Below are 6,000 nucleotides of genomic sequence, written 5' to 3'. Positions count from 1 at the left end.
ATAGTTTGATGAGTAGAAGGTTGAGATGGCCAAGATCCCTTATGCATCCATAGTAGACAGTTTGATGTATGCCATGATAGCCACTCGTCTTGATATAGGATGGCATTGGGATGCCATCAAGGGTATCATGAGGTACCTGAAAGAGGACACATCAGCTATGTGCATCTATTATGGTGGCCATGATATAGGAGTTGTGGGATACACCAACTCTGATTATGCAAGACATGTAGATAGTAGAAAGTCCACCTCTAGCTATGTCTTCACCTTTGCTAGAGGTGTTGTTTCTTGGATGTCTAGGGTGTAAAAATGAAAAACCCTATGTATTACAGAGGCAGAGTATATTGCAGCCACATTGAGGCTTGCAACAAGGAGACTCTCTGGTTAGGCCATCTGGTGACACAGACCTTGGCATTACTAATGTAGTCCCTTCCTTGCATTCAGATTCTATGATTGTTATTCAGTTGGCCAAGAATCTACGGTCTTCCATGCAAAGACGAAGCACTTAAGGTGCATTACCACTTTATACAAGAGGTCATTATGGACAAGTTCATTGAGCTTGTTAAGATTTCAATTGACTAAAATCCAGTAGATCTAGTTAGTAAAAGCCTTTGAATGGAGCATTTTGTCTTCCTTAGGAAACTGATGGTCGTGGGATGAGATGACGTATTTCCTCATCTTGTTGTACTTATTTACATTTGCACTTTGTTACTTTTTTCTTATTCTCTTCTCACTATAAGGGCACATTTGCCTTTAAGTGGGAGGTTGTTGGGGATAAAAGTGCTTGTGCCCAGCCACCCGTGTATTAGTTATAGTGACAGTATCCGCATACCTACACACCTCTTCGCTCTTGCCAGTTGGTGGTGACCCATGTGGCACACAAAGATCATCTCCTCAGCATTATTTCTTAAGATAATATAATCAACATTGATATGTCTAAAAGCTTAGAGATCACCATGCATCACCACCCACAACATCGTATCACACTTGAGACTTGTGGTTCTCATCCTTGCCACCCACCACATGAGAGTCACCACCAAGAAATAAGAGAAAACTTCACTATTGTGATGGGGCTCTCTCGCTTGGTGGTGACCCATACGAGGTTTATAGCACACGAAGCTCACCACTAACAAGGGATAACAACCCATATCAACACAATTGTCATCTCTTCAACATAATTCCCTAAGATACCATACTCAAAATTGAAAATTTTAAAAGCCTAGAGATCACCATGTATTGCCATCCACAACATTGTATCACCTCATAATCACAACGTAATCACCATTGAGATATTTAAAAGCCCTAAGATTACCATATATTACCACCTATAATATCATTATATCACTATATAATCATCCAAAAGGGCCTTGATATTGACAATTTGATACAAAAATAAGTACACAATGTGGTATCATACAATGTGGCAACCCATGAGGGTCACCATTAATAAGCTAAAGGAAGGAACTCCACTATTGTGATGGGGCTCTCTTGCTTGGTGGTGACCCGTGCAGGGTTCATGTCACACACTAGTTGGAATAACTCATACATTTGGCCTTTCAAGTTGATAGGAATAGCCTTCCATCTAAATGAAGAAATTTGTCACCAGTCGAGTCAAGTCATCTTTGACATCATACATTGGACATCATCTATAGTAGGCCAGTGGCCATGGATCTTAGATCCACCCTTTAAGCCAAGGCTCAATAGTATCCCTCTTGGACTGCCATGGGGCTCATCAACCTTTGGCACGTAGAAATGGATAGCTCAGTAGTTTTCATATTCGATCTTTAGATACTTGTAGCAACAGTCCTCCAAAAGTATGGTGTTATTGGCATCGAATTGAGGGTGTTTTTTTCACACTTTTTGCAAGTTCTTTAGTAATACAATCTTTTTCCATTGTTACTCTCATCAACACAAGGAATATGGCAAAAACTCTTCCACCACAGTTCACAAACTTCTTGAGAGAATACATCTATTCACATAGAAATAGGAATGTAAGACTTAATCAATAATAAAACTACACAATGACACAAAAGTACAGACGACCTCTATTAACCTTAATTCGAGATGGCGGAAATATGAAGCAAAGAGAGAAAAAATGACAGAAAAAGAGCAAAGGTGCAAAGGCAGCCCCTGAAGCTAAGCTAAGGCAAAAAGCACAATTTTAAATGGAAGGCGCCTCAAAAAAATCTAAAAACTCTTGTAAAAGAGTGGCGGAATCCTTCTTGTGCCATTTGAAAAAGAAAAGATGGGTGTAGGCTTAAGGCATGAGGCAAGAAGAGGGAAACAGGAAAAGGACCTTGTCACAACGGTCGGTCATGTAAAAAGGGATGGGTGCCCATGAGATTTTAGGGCTTGTATATAAAGTTCAAAAAGTGAATGGAAGCTCATTCTTTGGTGTGTGGCTAACAAGAGTCCTCTCTTCTTCTCTTCTTCTCTTCACCTTGCTTGTGTGTGTGCTCTTGAGAGAGGGAGTGTGAGAGTGTGAGGGAGTGAGTGTGTGGGAGTGAGGGATCAAGAGGGTGAAGCTCTTCACCGTCTTCTCTTCTCTTCTCTTCTCTTTTCTCGCGCGTGCGTGCTTATGGTGGATGGAGCTTGATGGAGGAAGCTTGAGGATGCTCAAGCTAGCATCTAGGATTGTGGAGCTACTAGTGTGTGCGAGGGAGGAGGCAACTCATATTGGCATCGAGGTAAGCTCACTACACTTGTAGGTTCAAAGGCGCGTTAGCTAGGTGAGAGATAGCCATTAGAGCTTGCTCGAAATGCTTGAAATAATAAGCAGTCCGTGGATCTTGGCAGTTGAGTGTGAGCTCCCTCAACATTTTGGTTCCGTTTTGCCGGGAGCAACGGATTCAAGCTTGAGCACTTATGCGTCTCATATCGAGCATCGAAGTAAGGGATTCATCCCTGAAACGGAGCTTGAGATAGATAGGAAGTTTGGGTTTTTTAATCTTCGATACAAGTTAAGTATTTTGGTTATTTTGGTTGTTTGATGATTGGAAAAGAAGGGGAGATCATTTCAATTATTTACTTTCGATTCTTATTGCATTTAGCGTAGGTTAGGATTTAGAAATCAGATTGGAAAAGTGAAGGGTTTATTGCTATAAAATCGGGCAAAATAGGATACAAATCGTGGTAAACAGGGAAAAAAGAGTGTTTGAAATGATTAATGTCGGTAAGTTAGTGATTGGGGATATCAAGTTGGGAAGGGGTTTAAGGACCAGGAGACCATAGAAGAGCTCATTTTTCACCCTAGCATTGAGAGAGAGAGAGAGAGAGAGAGAGAGAGAGAGAGAGAGAGAGAGAGAGAGAGAGAGAGAGAGAGAGAGAGAGAGAGAGAGAGAGAGCTTCCATTGGTGATTCGATTCGATCTTGCCACTGGGGAGTTCTTTGCACGCGTCAAGTATATCAAACCCTTCCCCCTATTTCCTTGTTGTGATCTGAAATTTTGTGTACCTTATGATTGCTTGGGTCGCTGGATTCAACGAAATCATCATTTTGACGCTGTCGTCATCGTGCATAACTCATCCAGCTCGAGTGGCTTGGTTCTGGGCCGAGTCCCAGAATCGGCCCTCGGTCCTCGATCGTCTTGCATTTGGCCAATTTGGCCCATCTGAACAGACAACTTGGCCAACACCTTGAAATTCGGCCCTTGGCCCTCGCGCGTTGGTTCGAATGTACCATTCGACCTTGTTAGTTGGCTCTCGACCGACTTGATTTAGCCCAAGCCAACTCGACCATTTCCACTGAGCCCTTTTTGACTTGGCCACGTCCATTCGGCCGTCCGAGCCACAAATTAGGCCACTGTTCCTATTCGGGGGCCCTTGGTCCGTCCGAATCCACCACTCGGCCCTTGCAATTCAGACGAGTTAGGCCGAGTCAGATTTTTGTAATTTTTTTGAAAAACTGTACCATACCCAACTAACTGTGCAAAGCTTTGTGAGCCATCCCGACTGTCAGAACTCGATTCTGGCACAAGGAATAGGTGAATTTGCAAGATGCAGTCGCTTATCAGCTTAAGTAGGTTGTTGAGAGAGTCAGCGCCACCTAACAGCAGCCAGTGGAGTCATAGACCTTGAAACGAACCTAAAATGAGTAAGATGACGTAGCAAGAAACGAGAGTGCATAAGCTACTTAGACACTTGTTCTTTGCACTCACCTTGATTTCCTGTACTTGAAGTACACCTAAGAACAGTCGAAAGCCTGATTGAGCACGTGCACGAAAAAGAACACACACACACACACACACACACACACACACACAAAGTGGAGGTAATTATAGGATTGTATGTAATAATTAAGGAACTCACTCAGATAAAAGAACTTGAAGGAACACACCAATAGGAGAAGATCCCAAGACATAGACGGGCAATTGGAGCCTAGCATAGGACCAAGCGAACAACGACACGACAGAGATGTGGATCTACCAGACCTGCTTAACCTTATCGACAGCTTGGTGGAGCACGAGAATGCAACCATGTCAGAAGAAAGCTCAAACTGAGGCAGAATGAGGAACTCGACTTGGGAGTTTCCCCAGAAGCGATCTAGCAGTTGGTGAACAACTATGATTCTCACGCTCGGTATGAGCATCGTGGTAGAATGACAGAAGCCATCATAGCTGGCCTAGAGTAGGAAAGGAAGCTGGCCCACAAAGCACTGCAAGGCATAGTGGAATATAACCAAGACCAGCAGACTAGGAGCTTGAGGTAGAACACAGAGATGCGAGAGATATAGCGAGTGCTGAACCTAGCAGGCAAGAATCGAACTGCCATGAGAGAGCGCTAGAAGGAGACTTGATGCTGAGTGAGCTTCTCATGAAGCGATTTCTAGACAACATAGCAGAAGAGCTGAGCGTTGCAATGTTAGCAATGTCACTACTAGCAAGGTTAGGGGTAAATCAAGGCTCCAAGAGCCAGTCTAAGATACTAGTTGTTGCTAAGTAGCTCGATAAGTACTAGCCCCAAGACGATCCTTATAGCTTCATAGAGTAGTTTGAGCAGGTCTGTGTGAGGCCAATGGTCTCACCGACTTAACTTAGTGCTCTCAAGCATTTGGGCTTTGCTTAGGCCAAGGGTCGGACTTGGTACACGAGTCTAGATGCCGCAGAGCCAACGAACTTTAGTGGCCTAAAAAACCTCTTCATTAAGAGATTTCCAAGCCCGGATACTCTGACAGTCTGCTAGTATGACTTATGAATGCCAAGCAGAAAGAAAAAGAGGACATCCACGACTATGTGACCCATGTGAGGAACCTCTCCAAGAGAATCTCAATGGGTGAATGACCGCCGACAGAAAGAGCAGTGTCCGATATTCATTAGTGGAATATGAAATGAGGAGCTTTATAAAGCCTTGGCAGGGAACTTGAGCTTGTAGCGAGATGCACTAGCTAGGGTGTTCGAAGAAGCCATTCGACTAGATGACCAGTTGAAGGAGAGGAGATCCAGGAACTCAAACCAAGAAGAGACCAACTCTAGAAGTTTAGAGAGAGCTTCAGTATCCAATGAGCAATCAAGCACAAGTACCCAAGATAAGGGAAAGGACACGGACACCAACAACCAAGAATTGGCTGACATGAAAATGGAAATAGCCAAGATGTAGGAGATGCTAAGACGACCAACGCGCCCACACATCCAATGCATGTACTCTGGCGGAAACAACTTGCCAGCCAAGTGTCAAGACCCTAAGTCACGACCTTGTGCTAATGGCGGTAGGTTTGGTCACGACATTGCTCATTGTAGATTTCCTAGAAGACTTTCGTACTCACAACTATACGGTCAACCTTACCTAGCAAATAGGCCGCAACAAATCTTTGGAAGGGGAGCCCATTGGCCCTTCCCGTGCCAAACGATGTTAAGTCGGCTGTTCCGAGAATGGACATAAATCCTACTAGAATACCTAGACCGCATGGTCCCTATGTGACCCATTCATCGAGCGACTCTCCAATCCACTATGTGGAAGAGCCAAATGAGGAAGAGACTTATGTATACCCTTATGTCTCGCATGACAA

This window comes from Lygodium microphyllum, chromosome 30, assembly GCF_053477565.2.
Source record: "Lygodium microphyllum isolate KBCC chromosome 30, Lygodium_microphyllum_v1.1.10, whole genome shotgun sequence".
Taxonomy (NCBI): Eukaryota; Viridiplantae; Streptophyta; class Polypodiopsida; order Schizaeales; family Lygodiaceae; genus Lygodium; species Lygodium microphyllum.
This window is presented reverse-complemented; position numbering follows the sequence as displayed.